General features: G+C 36.1%; 1 long non-coding RNA gene across 1 annotated transcript in view; it reads left to right on the plus strand.

The window, feature by feature from the left end:
- Positions 1 to 4,430: 4,430 nt before the first annotated feature.
- The window catches only part of LOC107733794 (uncharacterized), a 16,379-nt gene continuing 3,691 nt past the window's right edge, over positions 4,431 to 17,118 (plus strand). The window contains exon 1 of the long non-coding RNA XR_001639019.1: positions 4,431 to 4,499. This is a non-coding gene — a long non-coding RNA (uncharacterized LOC107733794). The remainder of the gene's footprint in view (positions 4,500 to 17,118) is intronic.

A 17,118-nucleotide genomic window follows, 5' to 3' on the forward strand; every position in this document is an offset into this window, starting at 1 on the left:
CTAGTCAATGCTTGTGTTTACACCAGCGGCGCCACGGCACGTTTCAGAAGCGGATCTCCATCTCTCAGATAGGTGCCTCGCCTATTTTTGAAGGTAAGAGTGTGCGCTCGAATATGCTCTAGAACCGCTCTCGTGATACTTTAATGTCATACACCGATCAGTCTGCGCAGCGCTGCTTCAAGTCGAACACACCTATTGGGTTTGTGTTGTTGTTGTTGTGCGCACTAGGGAACGTAAATGCGCCATACATCATTGCGTCACTTGACACTTTTTTATCATGTAAAAATTTATACCGGTATTATCGTGGACGGTATGATATGGCACACCCCTACTCATGAGAGTCATCTGTTCTGTAAACGGACTACACTGGTCACGTTGTGTGCTTTGCATTAAGGTTCCTGTTCAGGTTCTGTGTTGCAGCACTGTTGAATAAATATTGCTGGAAACTGTTCAAGAATTTCAGTATGTTGTTCCATCCCTCCGCAAATTCGAGAACCGTTACTGGGAATCAAACATCAACTGATTCCTGGTTCCCTATCCTATGCAAGCATCATTCACATTTTTTTAGATAACATAAAAATCTAGTTCTTCACTCTATATTCTGTCTTTGATGATCAACAAATGAATTATCCATGAGCAGCTTCCAGCGCAAGTCAAGGGACTTCAATATGAGTATCATCAGATGCCGCTCTTGCTGACAGTGTCACGTATCATTTTCATTAGCATGTGCAAACATGAGTATGTCCTAATAGCATTCGCTGAATTTCAATGACATACCGAACCATTGTGTATTCACGTTAGAAAGAAACATTAGCGCGCTATTACACTGTGTGTAGATGTGATTCTGCTGCCAGTATCAGATTTTCACAGGTTATTCCAGGAACGTAGCAGTGTGCCACCTCCCTGCACACTCAGGGCACACCTCCAGTGAGAGAGGGCAGAGCGTGTCTTTCAACAGAGCTGATGCCTACAATAACTGAGAGCCAGCTCCTAGGGAAAAAACACAAAGCACTTGTGTGATTCAGTGACACACACACACACACACACACAGTCTGATCAATACTTATTTTAAAAGAACTGAAATATATACATAATGTTACTGTATGCTCCACACATTCACACTTTCACAGATGAGAAAGGGACCTGGCAGCTCTAAATTATTCCATAGCTGTTTTGGAACATGGTTTCTAGCTGGTCTAAGCTTTTTATTAATTGGTGTAAGCTGGTAGACCATCTAAGCTGGTAGCTGGTAAGATAGATATAGTAAGTAACAAACCAGCTACCAGCTGGTGATACTAGCTTTAAGGGATAGTTTACACAAAAATGATAAGTCTGTCATTATTTACTCACCCTCATGTTGTTCCAAACCTGGTGTTGCATTTCCAAAGAGCATTGTAAGCTAACTATTGTCGTTAGTTCCATTGAACTCTATTGGTAATGACGGAACTTGTGACCATAGTTACTTTTTAGAAACGCACCCCTGGTTGACTTTCTTTCTGTTGCAAAACAGAAAAGAAGATATTTTGAAGAATATTTCAGTTGTTTTTGCACATACAGTGAATGTTAGTTGGGTCCAAAACAACATTGTACTAGGACTGTGCAGTATTAACAAAAATGAGATTTTGTTGTTAATGATAATTAGACAGTATTTTGCTGAGTGTGTTTTTGTGCTGGTTTAGACCTGTTGTGGGCAGTTGATTACAAAAGCTTTTTGTATATTTCAAATTATGTGCAGTGGTTAGTTCACAGCAATGACAGAAATCTGCTTTTTCATTAAGGGTTGCTATTTGCCTCTCTAAATTGATTTCCAGTGGCAATTTTTACCTTATTGGATGTAGGTATATGTGTCAACTTTATGTCAAACTCTTACTTGCTTTTAAGTGCTTTCAATGCAGTTTTAGTTTTATATTTAAATGTATATATTTATAAATATATTTTAGATATTTAATATTAATATATATATATATTTTGCTTTGTGATACTCTCCAATATGGCACTCTAGGGTGACGCGGAGGAGAATAATTGTTGAATGCAGTTTCAGTTTTCTTTTTGCACAAAAAGTATTCTTGTAGCTTCATAAAATTATAGTTGAACCACTGATGTCACATGAACCATTTTAATGATGTCCTTCTATGTTTCGGTGCCTTGATCGTGGTAGTACCCTTGCTGTCTATAGAGGGTCAGAGAGCTCTCGTATTTCATCAAAAATATCTTAATTTGTGTTCTGAAGATGAACGAAGGTCTTATGGGTTTGGAACAACATGAAAGTAATTAATGACAGAATTTTCATTTTTGGGTGAACTAACCCTTTAAAATATAAAACCAAAACCGCAAGTGGAGCCAAGTCACTGTCTTAATGAGTAAGTCACTGAATCATTTATTCAAGCAATTTGTTCAAAATCACTGATTCATTCAGAAACAAAGTTTTATGAATAGATTATTGAATCATTCACTCAAATGATTTTGTTAAAAAATGCAGATTCATTCAGTTCTGAAACACTGAATTTCACAATGTGAGTAACATGCTGTCAGCGCACACATCGTTAATTACAATTTTATTGTAGACAACAAATATCGCACACCTTTACAGTGGACCCCACTTTTTATAAAATATATATATTTTTTTGTGTTCCACAGAGGAAAGAAAATCATTCAAGTTTGAAACGATGTTAGTGTGAGTAATTGATGACAGATTTTTCATGTACATTCCTAAACACACAGGAACTAGCACACACCTCCAACAGACCTCATCATCACATTGGCTTCCTGACCTTTAGGATATTTCTTCTCGAGTGCTTCTGCCACGAGGAAGGGTTCAATCTCATCTCATTCCTATTTATTCCAGATCTGAATAGATTATTGAATCATTCACTCAAATGATTTTGTTAAAAATCATATGATTCATTCAGATTCATTCAGTTCTGAAACACTGAATTTCACAATGTGAGTAACATGCTGTCAGCGCACACATCGTTAATTACAATTTTAACGTAGACAACAAATATCGCACACCTTACAGTGGACCCCACTTTTTATAAAATATATATATTTTTTTGTGTTCCACAGAGGAAAGAAAATCATTCAAGTTTGAAACGATGTTAGTGTGAGTAATTGATGACAGATTTTTCATGTACATTCCTAAACACACAGGAACTAGCACACACCTCCAACAGACCTCATCATCACATTGGCTTCCTGACCTTTAGGATATTTCTTCTCGAGTGCTTCTGCCACGAGGAAGGGTTCAATCTCATCTCATTCCTATTTATTCCAGATCATATTGAACATATTGATTTTCTTCCTTTAAAATACAGCTTTCTCCTACCATGACGTAGTGCCCTGATTCTGAGCAGACAGGGAAAGATATTATTTTAGTCTATAAGCAAGTAAAGTAAAAGCTCAGTTCAGGTGTTGTTCGTGCTGACTGCATTGCTGCAGCAAAACATCGCTCTTCTACGTTTGGACATAATGTGTGTAACCACTGTCGCCGTGAACTCCTCAGCAACGTCACATCGAACTGAATGCAGAATATCAATGACCATCCTGACACTTGAGCGCTCAGAGGGATAAAGTGATCCAATTAGGCTTTAATTAAGCTTTAATGAAAATGCATAACTGCATGGCTGCTGGGTGCAGCCCTGTTATTGTCTCTGGAGAAATGCTAGGCATGTGTTACATTAGCACACAAATAATATATCAAAACCACTTCAAGTATGCCAGGCTAGTGCATGATCCATCATCCCCTTGTACATACATTAATGCTGCTGAAGCCCAAGGGCCACAAATGAACAGTGTATAGATACAGGGAATTCAATCCTGGTGTCTTCCATCATGAAATAATGTATAGAAATCCTGGGCACGGGGCAGAATAAAACAATAATCTGCAAGAGGCCCTGTGTTAATAAAAGACACCAATGCAGAAGAAATAATTAAGGCTGTAAATCAATTAAAACATTTTATTGAATTAAATATAATTATATAGGCCTATCTCATGCTTAGCATAGCTGCATTGTTTTGAATCAAAACGACAATAAAAACAGCATTGTGAAATATTAGTAAAATACTGTAAAATAATATTTTCTATTTTAATGTATTTTAAACTGTAATTATTCCAGTGATGGCAAAGCTGAATCTTCAGGATCATTACTCCAGTCTTCAGTGTCACATGAACTTTCAGAAATCATTCTAATATGATGATTTGGTACTCAAGAAACATTTCTTATTATTACCAATTTTGAAGACTGTTGTATTGATTAATAATTGATTAACAGAAAGTTCAAGGAACTGCATTTTTTGCAATAGAATAGTTTGGAATGAGCATGAGTAAATTGTGATAGAATTTTTACTTTTGTTTGAACTATCCCTTTAAGTTTAATTAATTCTACTGTTTCCAGATGCTACATTTATCACACACTGTTTTTCCACAGACTGTCTTATCGAACTGGGCAGGATACAGCCAACTGTGACACATGTCGTAACAGTGCCTGCATCATATACAGGTGAGTCTCTGATATTATATCTGAATCTTTCAGCTTGGCCAACATATTTATACTTGTTGAATTATTATTTTTTTCATTGTACATTTTGAAGTTTCATCTGAATCCTTGATTCAGAGATTCTTTGCGTACTAAGGCACACATTTGTACAAGTGCAGCTGCAGTGTCCAATCATATTGTCAAATTTGTCTCTGTTGCAATAAAGCTTTGAAGAACTAAAAAGTATAAAAGAAAAATCCACTCAGAAACTGTAAAACTAGACCATTCTTTTCTTCAATGCAAGTTAAGTGTAATTGTATGATTCTCAGAAACATAACCATTCCTTTTAAATGGACACACAGACACACACACACACACACACGCACACACATGGCTATGTATTCATTAATGTTTGTTTTGCAGCGATATGCTTGCACGTGGGAGCAAAACACAAACATTTTGCCTCTCAAGCATTTTTGCATTAATTCATTTACACATTGAAATCAAATGCAGTGACATGTACATAAAGGCATGCCATCTATCATCAGACAAATGCAGCATTTCACCGCCTACCAGACGACCCTGGAATACATTACTTGGGTCAGAAAAGAAATCAAAAATATGCAATTCAGTTTGCACAGTGAGGGAAGTCAAATACACACAGATATGTATCAGCATGTCAGTACTCTTTGAACACCGGCCCAGAGGACTGGAGTTACATTACTATAGAAAAGAGCTAAAACACATTCACAAAAACTACAGTACACTCTAATGCACATAGTAATTGGTACTGTTGATTATTTAGGTGTAATTAGTAAATTAAGGAATTTTAAATCAATAATGAAATCTGTAAATGTTATTTTTAAATAAATATTATTATTACTATATGTAATTATATTATATTATATTTTTATTATTATATCTTTCTATTTAAATCATACAGATTTGGAACAACATAAGTACACAACATGAGTAAATATTGACAGAATTTTCATTTGTGGTTAAACAATCCCTTAAAGAGACTTTATGAAAAGTACAAATAAAAAGTCAATTTAAACCAGAGATTTTGCACTAGTGAGATATGATATTATTGCTTACATCTGTATTAAAGGACTGTTTATTTGATTGTTAGTATGTTTATCGTGAATATTCATCCGTTCTGCTCAGGGGTGCTTCTGTTTGTTAAGTAAACCATGAAATCGAAGGATCTGATTTGTAAAAGCTATAATTGGTTCTCAGGAACAGTTCACGGTGGAAAGACAGTGGGTTTGGGTGAGCAATACAGTGGTGTTAAATTGCAGTTGAATGCCTTTTCCAGAGATCCCCTATAACCTACTACTGGAAGGTTCTTACAGAAGAGGACACACTGTGACATTAGTATGAGAAGAATACTGAGCAGAAACAGAGAGAGACATGTATTGGTGAGGATGATGTGGTTGCCATAGCTACCAAAGTGATGAGGTGGTGAAGAGTGGAAAGGTGCTCCTAGTTTGGTTGGGGTTAGTGAATCAGAGCAGTCTGTCTATGAATCTATGTGTATGTGTGTGGTCAGACAAAACACTTCATTCTACACTATAGGGTTATCATGAACCACTTTCAGTAGCTGATACCAATACCAGTGAAATTTCACCAGTTTCTGTACCAATTGTGAATTCACAGTAAAAAAATATATTTATTTATAGCGTTTTAATATTGCATTTAATAGTAATATTTCAACTAATACATATTAAATTAAAATAATGACATGCAGCTTTTAAGTATTTCTAAATAAAATAAACAGTGCTTGAGGTTTTTCAGGCATAAAACAATAGAATTTAAAGGGATAGTTCACCCAAAAATGAACATTATCCTATAATTTACTCACCCTCAATTTATTCTAAGTGTATATGACTTTCTTCTTTCAGACGAATACAATCTGAGTTATTTAAAAAAAATATCCAGGCTCTTCCAAGCTTTATAATGATAGCGAATGGCTGTTGATATTCAATAGTCCAATAGAAGTCCAATAAAGTGCATAAATCTATCATAAAAAGTGCTTCACATGGCTCCGGTTAATGAAGGCCGTTATAAACCGTAATCTCTAGCTCCGCTAACTAATGTACTCATGTTCACGAGAGAGTGGCGTTCCAGTGGATGACACAGGACATAGGCGTCCTCCGTTGCTAATTCCAAAATGTCATTTTAGACCTGGTAACAGAGGCTTGAGCCGTTGATAGCAGACTAATGCAGTTCATAGTTCAAGTTATAAGAGAGAGAGAGAGATTAAGCGTTTGAATTACATTAGTCTGTGCGTCTCTCAACAGTGTTCAGCAGCTTCTCTATTAATAGCGAAACTTTAAAGGGTTAGTTCAGTCAAAAATGAAAATTCAGTCATTATTTATTCACTCTCATGTTGTTTCAAACCCGTAAGACCTTCGTTCGTCTTCGGAACACAAATTGATGAAATCTGAGAGCTCACTGACCCTGCATAGACAACAATGCAACTGAAATGTTTCCAGGTCAACCGTAATGTTCTGAAGCTACAAGAATACTTTTTGTGCGAAAAGAAAACAAAAATAATGACTTTATTCAACAATTTTTCTCCTACGTATCCTGTCTGCAACGGCGCACCGCCATTGTGGAGAGTATCACGATGCATGAGCTTGCTTCTGCTTCATGTAAGGGAGCGCTCACTCTTAAAGGGGTCACGTCTCTATTTTACTCGTTACCGTTGGTTCAGCGATAGAGAAGAGTTTATTATGAAAGTCATGTTTAGTGATAGTTTAAAGATAATTAATCAGGAATTTGTTTAAAATATAAAGATACTACTAATAATAAATAATTTCCAATCAGTAGCCTGTGTACAATGTAGCCTAATAGTAGGACACTCTTAAACTAGAACTTAATATATGTTTATTCAGCTGGGCTTACAGCAATTCTAGTACTTTCATGGAGTGTAGCAGCAGTATCATAGAAATTTAGATTAATTGCGTTATTAGTGAATTATTAATAGCAGTATGCATAGCAAATCATAATCAAATAATATTTTTAGTGGCGGCAGCAGTAGGTAGACTGTAGTTGCTGAAATTTCAGTGACTAAGCATGGATGGTAGTGAACTTTCAAAGCGAACAGACATTATTTGCATTTTGTTTATTTATAAAAGGGCTTAGCAATTCTAAGTACTTTTGTGCAGCTGTAGCAGCAGTATGCATAGCTATTCAGATTGCATGTAGCGAATTTTAATAGCATCAGTATGCGTAGCAAATTCAGATGCAATGTTAGAACTAATATTAGCAGCAGCATACTTAGCAAGTCAAATTTTTACTGTAGCTTATATAGCAGCGGCAGCAGAAAGTATTTTGGTTGCATGAAATTTCAGTGATAACACATGGGGTAAGTAACTCTTTAAAATGAAATAGGCTTTTCTTACTTTGTTTATTTAACAGGGCTTACAGAAATTTTGTGAACTCTTCAAAGCGAAATAGGCATTATTTGTTTGCGTTTGCTTGTTTAATAAAAATGCTTATAGTAATTCTAAGTACTTTTGTGCAGCAGTTTGCATAGCTATTCAGATCGCAATTTTAGCAAATTGTAATAGCAGCAGAATGCATAGCAAAATCAGATGCAATGTTAGAAACAATATAAGCAGCAGTCTGCATAGCAAATCAATTATTATTGTTGCTAATATAGCAGTGGCAGCAGAAAGTACTTTAGTTGCATGAAATTTCAGTGATAATGCATGGATGGTAAGTGAACTCTTTAGGTGAAATAAGCATTTTATTCTTTGCTTATTCAACAGGACTTACAGCAGGTTTTGTGCAGCAGCTGTAGATTATGCTTATCAAATTCTGATTACATATTATAACCGCAGTAGTTCGCACAGTACTCATACTGCAACATTGCGAATATCATTAAAAGCAACAGCATGTATTACAACTCAGTACTGAAATGTTAGTGAATAGTATCAATAGCAGCAGTAGCAGAAGTAAATAATCAATGTAGTTGTGTGAGGGTACAGTGAAAAGCTTGCTGGTAGTGATCACAGTGCCACGCTGAAACAGTACACGTGGAAGCAGCAAATAGGGCTTTGGTTACCGTCGGGAGTTGTTGCATGGTCGTATCGCATTGTGATGGGTTCTATTGATTTTGTTATATTGTGCCGCTCGCGTCTGGTGTAGACACTGTGTTAGAAAAAAAATTAGACATTTGCCTAGCTACCGATGCCTAATTAATGGAGCTTACAGAAGTTCAGTTTCTTTAAGCAGTAGCAGCAGCATTGGCATTCAGTCATCGAGAATATTAATTTTCTCAGCAGCAGTATGCATAGCATTTTTACGGGTAACGCTTTAGATTACAACCCGCAAAGAACTATGTAAGTATACTGAATTTACGGTGTACGTTTCTGTAATTATAGTGTATCTATAAAGAACATACGTGTAGGTATAAGGGAACAATGTGTCACGTTTGGGTAATAAGGGGGTAACAACCAGATATGGAACCTGCAAAGAACTGCGTAAGTAAACTGAAGTTACAGTGTAACTTTTTTGTAATTATAGTGTACCTATTCAGTACCTCCGTGTAGGTATAAGGGAATAATATGCGAAGTTTTGAGAATAAAGGGGTAACAACTTGTAAAATTACAAATAATTTATACTGTAAGTATTTTGAAACTAAGAGGTGCTTATTCTAAAATTACATGGTATCTATGACCTAAACAACAATCTTATGTTTGGGAATGATTTAGAAAGACGATATATACTTTTTATAATTTTAGTTTCAAAATACTTACAGTAGAAATAATTTGTAATTTTACAGATTATTACTCCTTTATTCCTATTTATACCTTATACCTACACGGAGGTACTGAATAGGTACACTGTAATTACAAAAAAAGTTACGCTGTAAATTCTGTTTACTTACGCAGTACATTGCGGGTTGTAATCTAAAGCGTTACCTTTTTACGTTGCAAATTTTTATTTGGTCACGATTAAATTAAACAGCAGCAGTATGTACAGTAAAATCAGATAGCAGTGTAGCAATAATATTGCAGCATAGTAGCATGCAAAGCAGACACTGCATTAAAATAAAGTCACTGTAGTGTCTTGCTAAGACCATCTTGGCCACGCATTTAGCTTATGATTTTATCATACAATGCAAACATTATTGTCTTAATATGCATACAAATATTTTAAATTATCAAAATAAGTGAGCAGCTGCTTTTTAGGCAGAATTAGTTCTGGGCATATGACACCACAACTACAGGGTGTACAGCGATTTATGCTTATGTGATTAATACTTTTGTTAGCTCATTAATAGTTTAAAGGTAAGTATTTCCATTGCAGTAACATTGATGAATGACAACTATTGAATGACAAATTTAAAACTATTTGCTCAGGTCACTTGAGCCTGAGTCAGGTGGTTGCTGGGGGTTACTTCATCTATAAGCCCACAACGTGATTCCCGTTTGTTAATGACACACATAGTGTGCGTTTCTACCTAGGTAAGTTTGAGTTATTGGCCCAGACACACAGTTATTTAGGTCATTAGTTAAATAAACCTAAGGGTACAGCACCCAGGTTCACATTGCTAAGCCACTAGTTTAAACTATCTGGTCAACTGATCAGGCACACACAGCAATAGTCCATTATAGTGGTCGACCGATATATCCCCAAGGCCGAAATTTTTCTGTTTTGCTGATGCGTTCGATGCGGGACTTTTATTTTGACGGTGCTGAGAGCGGCAGTGCCTGAGCGCACAGTACTCACATTCTCCCTCTTGTTTGCCGTTGTCGTTAACAGTTCTGTCTAATATGGATAGAAGTCTGTCTAATAATCTGATAGAACTGTTAAACAAAGGAATTAAAATGTATACAAAAAGTATTATAACGATTGCTTTTCAAAAAAACAATATCTGTCGACCACTAGTCCACTAACGTTAAGCCATTCGGCAAAGCAGACCCATGCTCACATAGATAGCAAACACACAGTCTCATGGCTCTCTGGAGCAGCAGCAGTACATATGTCTTGGCAATAGACCTGCTTGTTCTGGGGGGTTTTATCTTTTCATCTCTCTTCTACCTTATAGGGATGATTTCAAGCATGTTATTTTATAGAAGCAGTATGCTTTCAATCTTATAGCAGCGTACATATTTCAGCGGTTTTGTTTATCTTCTTGTCCAGCTTTGTTGGGGGGTTATTTTATATGCTAATTGTGCAGCAGCAGTATGTCTTAAATACTCACAGCACCGTATCGCCGTATGCATTGGCAGTAGCAAGTTTGCGTACTTGCTTGCAGCAGCAGCAATAATCTACAACTACAGCAATAACCAGGTGGTTTGGCGCAGCTCGTCAGTGAACAACGGCTCTGTGTAGTTAATGCTGCTCAATGTGAAAGCCCGCAGGTAATGGAGATTTACCGCTGATTACAGAACCGGCTTTCTGACAAGATGCGCGTTAAATATCGCATGCGATTTATCGTGCAGCCCTAGTCATAACCATTACCATGCTAAGTTATTCTGAGAGTTGTCATGATTGTACTGAAATCATTTGGCGAAGTGAAATGGACATGCAATGCGGTCAAGAGTTGCCTGGAACTACATTCGCCATACGTTTCCCTAGATAAATGCACACCTTAGAACATTCATCAGCCAATCAGATTCAAGCATTCAACGGCCCCGTAGTATAAGGACATTTAGATAACTGCTCATTAGGGATTCACCGAAATGAAAATTCTTGGCCAAAGCCGAACAAAATTAAACCCTGGGCCAAAGGCTGAATACCAAACATGGTTTTTCATGTTTTTACCTACATTTTGCCATTTAAAACAAAATTTAAATAGCCAAAATGTGCTTTTTACTGTTTTGTTTTGCTTTTCAAAGAAAAAATAAATTACAAAACAACAATTTAAAAAATATTTACTTAACACTGAACATTTTTTAATATTCTAGCAGACATTATACCAATAAAGCACAATTTAACTTAAAATTAACAAGTTAGGAAAATAATATTTTTTGGCCATTTTTGATCCCCTTCTTGAATCAGGCATGTATTTTTTACTGTACAAATAAATTCAGCACTTCCTGAGCAGAAGAGACTTCTTTGTGTGAATGTTATAATAAATGTATTAATAGAGCTTTTGTAATTTTTATTATCATTATTATTGTCTTTTTTATTTTATTTTACAGAACAACAGTAAAATTACATTATGATATATAACTTAGAATAACATTTATGAATGTTGATGGAGTTGCTTTTTCTCAGCTTTTATTTTGATGGAAACCCGCAGGAAGACCTCAGTGCTTTTTGTTGACAACAGCAGATTTATGCCACAAGCAGCTAGTGCCACAAGCTTGTGCAGCGCTGTCAGAATACAGTATATGCAAAGCGCATGTTTATTAGAAAACACAACGTTCTGCAGTTTAAGGGCATTTCGCGATTTCAAACATCATACAGTAACCAGCAACAACCACTGCTTCCTCTTCTCATTAAAGACATGAGATGCAGCACTAAACAACAGTCTCTCGATGTCGGTGCTTGTAATGATTTTTTGTCTTTCTCTGACAGTTTTAAATGCTTGCACACTGCCGACATGTTTGCTGCATTAGTGCGCGTCTCTGTTTGATCGCGTCACGTCATTGTTCGCTACAATTTATTCGGTCTTTTCGCTTATTCGGTCGAACACCGAAATAGCTTTTTTGCTATTTTCGGCTGAATAATTTCGCTTGCCGAACATTCGGGGCATCCCTACTGATCATTATATTTAAAATTACTGCTCATTACATTTTATTTTTGACTTAGTACTTTTGACATTCCAGAACACTATCCAACTGCTCTAAAATCCCAATGGATAAGAGAAGAAGGCCTACAAGGTCAAAGTTCATTGTTCATTCAGTGTACTCCACATGACCCATACAGGGTTTAAAATGGATGCCAGCATGGTGTAAGATACCTCTCGCTGTTCCTCCATCACAACTTTCTCAAAGGAACACAGAAGGCACTGTAAGAGAGCAGCATGCTCCCAGCAAACAACCAACTAGCTGTCTGCAGCATACGGTGCCACATTGTTGTTTTAAACAATGGCACATCCTTCTTTCAACCCAAAGTATTTAATGTGTATTTCTCTTCCAAACATTGGCAACAGTGAAAGCTTTGCGTGAGCTTTTGAGTACTAAGACACTGAGTACTTTGAATACTACATTGGAACTGTTTTTTTGTCAAATGCTATATTACAGTGTATATATAATATAATATAATATAATATATTATATTATATTATATTATATTATATTATATTATATTATTTTGACAAAAAAACAGTTCCAATGTAGTAATATATTATATTATATTATATGATATGATATGATATGATATGATATGATATGATATTATATTATATGATATTATATTATATTACTTTATTCACCCAATTTTAAATTACATACATTTTCTATGTGCTAGACAACTGGCCTTAATCTGTACATTTATTTACTGTTAAATGTATTGAAAATGGCATAAGAAATATTCATGAACAGCTAAGCACCTTTCTGCTAATATGGACTTACGGAGAGTCCTACCATGCAACCTTGTTAAGAAAATTAAAAATAATGATTCAAATAGCAGATTAAAAAGGTATTCTAGGAAAAAAAGGTCAGCACTGCTGTTTGCAGTTTTGTGTAAAATGCAAAAAAGGGCCAATTAAAAAAATGACCCTGATTTTCTTTAGCTGTGTGTATAGTGAGTATAATAAGCAACTTCCAAACTATATATTGTGGGTATTTCTTTTTTCTGAACCTTTAGTGCGCTTTTGTGGAGTCTTGATGCTTGATTCTCATTTATACATTTGCATCAGTTCAACTAAGCTCAAATTCTTTGTTCTCTTGTTTGGCATGCGCATCTAAGAGAACATGGCTACAAAGATTCTTATCAAATGCCCAGTGCACCAGAACATATGGCATTATAACACATCGGCTTTATAATCCTAGGACTTAATTCCTCACTGAACCATAGGACTTGCTGAATATGTTCTCAAAGCTGAGCATGTGTACAAATTGGTTAAAAATAAGCCTACTTTGCAGGATGAGGCCTTGCATTGGCAGTTAATGGTGTCACTGTTAAAGCTTTAATAGAAATATCATAGGAAACATTCTGTCATTATTTACTCACCCTCATGTTATTCCAAACCTGAATGAAACTTTTCTCTTTTCTGTGGAAGACAAATAAATAACCCAGTCGTGTGAAGATACAAGAAGAATGTAAAATAAAATAAATAGGTCAGCTGCATAATATATGGCGATGCAAACAGCAAAACTTCTGTGCATATAAAGACAAAATAGTATCAGCATGCCCAAGCGCTTCAAAGCATTTGCACCTGTGCATACATCATTGTACATACACGTCTGTATATTTTTACATTCTCATATGTCAAAATATTGAAGCCAGCATGGTGTGATTTTGCTGCGATGCCTCTGTAGTTGGACACATACTGGGAGACAGATAGCGACAGAACAAACAGCCCGACCTGTGGCCGTCTTGCCACAGCCTCTGTCCTCGGGGTGCTCTGACGGGAGACAGACATGACTCATTCATCAGAAGTAGGAAAAAAATAACCATTAGAGTTTTGAAATAGTGGCAACCATCAGTTTTTCTTGCACGTTGTCCAAGATAACTCCCTGTGGTATTCCTACAGTTCGCATTTAGCACCTTTTTCCTTCCAACTTCATTTATTTTGTGCCACGTCTCACGGCGGCCCAGTGGGTATCTACAGACGCTTGGCAATATCCTTCCTGCTAGGAGCTTATGAAAAAGGCCCATTAATGGTGCCAAATACAGTTGCGGTTTGTTCCATTTGGATCTGTATATGGTATTTTAAATGTCTTTGTTTTTTCCCCCAAGTGGATTACTGTAAGTGTCTTTCGTGCATCAATTATTGAGATGGTGTGATGCAGATATCCTCCTCTCACTTTCAAAGGCTGCAATATTTCTCATTATAAGCTGCAAGTCAGTTTCCATTAAGTATTTATGAACCAGGAATAAACTGGGTAAATCGTGTGCTTTGTGCAGGCTCCAGTTGATTTCTCAAAATGTAGGAAAGTGTTCCCGTTCTCTCTCTATTTTTCTCAGCCTAACACCCTTGCAGCTCAGAGAAATGCAGCTTAATCACAATGGCTGTGCTCACACAGATGCAGAATATAATCGTCAGTCTTGTTTTAGAGTGATAAATATGGCTGTGTTCACACAAAGTTTGGTTAGTAGTGAAAGTGATAATTGCATTTTATTTTCAAACAACAAACTGGCTAACTTCAATTTTTAGGGCTCACAAATGCATTTTATGTAAACTCACGTTAATAAGTTAATTTTTTATATTTTTAACCATGCATTTTTATAAAATCATACTAATTTATGTATTTTAATCAAACATGATGGAATGTTTAAAAATGAGACAAATCAACTAATCACACAAAACATCACATAATTTATACTAATACTAATTAATGTTAGTGCTGTCGTTTTCTCAACATGATTATGTCACTTCCTTCAGCATTATGCCTTCCTGGAGACTTTTTTTTAGTGGAAAAATGAATGGAAACTGATAGTAGTTCTCAACCATGGGACTGGGGTCCACTAGGGGGCCTCAGCAAACTTCCAAAGGGCCGCAGGAGGTTTATTATATCATAATTAATAATTTATTATTAATAAAATAATCTAAAATTAGTTCAGTGCTTGAAACTTCAAGAATCACACAATGAATGACTTTATTACCAATATTTCTAGCTTCTGTGTAAAAAAAAAAAAAAGTTGAAAAACAGTTAGAAAACAAGCAGCGTTGTCATAATTACAGCAGAAATAATGGATATATCATATCCTATATGGGAGAGGGCATTCAAATATTTTGTTGGACAATGGGGGTCAAAACATTGAGAATTAAATTATAACTTTATAATTGTATAACTTTATGAAGTTATAATTTAATTACTAATTAAAACAGTGTTCCTAAGAAAACATGTTGTGTTTGAACTATTAATCAGAGAGAGGGGAAAAAGGAAAATCAATTTGAATATTTAATAAAGAATTTCCGTTTTTCCCCCGATATCTTTGTTCACCTTCTTGTGATACTGTAGTTAAATCTTAATTAAACTGTAATCAAATAATTCGAATATATTAACTATACACATCTAAAATGTGAATCTATACAGTGGGTTCCAAAAGTCTGGGACCAATACTGATTGATTGATTGATTGATTTAACAATTAAAAAAAGTTTAAATACTTTTAAAGCAAATTGTTTGGAAAATGTACAAAAATGTCAGAATTTTACATGCATTTTTAAATTATTATTTCTTTTTACGTTTAAAGAACATTTGGACCCTCAGTTTATTATAAAAGTAAACATACTGCATAGCAGGACTGACCCAGAGAGTGAACATTCATGAGTTTGGATGGCGGCGCTCACTAGTGCTGAACACTGTGCTCACTCAGCACTAATAAGCAGACCAGTTCTTCACTACCAAACAGAGGAGAGGAAACAGAAGACAAGACAAAGTCTGATTGTCTGATTGCCAAAAATCTCATTTCTGTCAGGACCACTATCGTCAAAGATGATTGACAATTAGCATACAGTTTGGATTGGTGGTATGGTTCTGTTCTGGGCAAGAGACAGGAGAAGGGATCTAAGGAGAAAGATCCAGCGCGGATGCGGCAAACATCGTGTGCACTTGAGGGTGGACCCTGAGGCCGGACCAGTGATGAGAATTCTTTCTGAGGGTCTGGGATCGGGGATCCGCTCCCCAGAGCACCGCTTAGGCAGAAATGTGGGTTCGTGGGCTCCCGGACATCGGGGAGAAAGAGAAACGCTTTCTTCTCGATATGCTGATTTCGCCTTCTGAGCTGTTCGCAACATCCGTTGACAAGGTGGTCGGTAAATTCAGGGAGGCGAAAGCGCGCTCGGCGGCTTATAAGTATTTTATACCGCGCCGGTCTATGTCTGCACCCAAACATGAGGGGGGTCCTGGCCCATCCTGGTCTGCGGATCGGAGACAGGGCCAGGCGGTTAGTGTGACCACTCGTGGTCCTCCTCCTCCGAGTAGATCGATCATCAGGAATCATCTGATTGTCATGGGATTATGACTTTAGAGGGAAGACTAGGTCAGACTGTGGCTGTGCGAGGACAGTCAAACACACACATACACAGAAATGCTGAGACGGAGCTAAACAGCTTAGTCATGATGTTAGAGGTCAGGAATGAGGTGGTGTACGCTCGTGACATTTTCTAAGGCAGACAAAACTCGAACATGAAACGGCATTTGCAACTCATTTTACTGTCAAATGATTACTGGGTGAAAGAGGATTGCAAAAGGAAGTAGAAAAAAATTTGATTACATTCATTGGGAACTGATTGATAAAATTGTGGAAAACAATGGCTAAATAATATAATATTTCAAAATAATATTTTAATATTATTATAATAAAACACCCTACTGTTGAAAAATTTGGGGTCGGCCTTTTAATCTTTCTGAAAGAAGTCTCTTATGCTCAGTCTCTTATTTGATTAAAAATACAGTAAAAAATAAAGTTATAGTGAAATATGATTACAATTTAAAATAACTTTTTCTATTTGAATATATTTGAAAATGTAATTTGTTCCTGTGATTCAAAGCTGAATTTTCAGC

Source organism: Sinocyclocheilus rhinocerous, unplaced genomic scaffold, assembly GCF_001515625.1.
Source record: "Sinocyclocheilus rhinocerous isolate Xijiao unplaced genomic scaffold, SAMN03320098_v1.1 scaffold4175, whole genome shotgun sequence".
Classification (NCBI taxonomy): Eukaryota; Metazoa; Chordata; class Actinopteri; order Cypriniformes; family Cyprinidae; genus Sinocyclocheilus; species Sinocyclocheilus rhinocerous.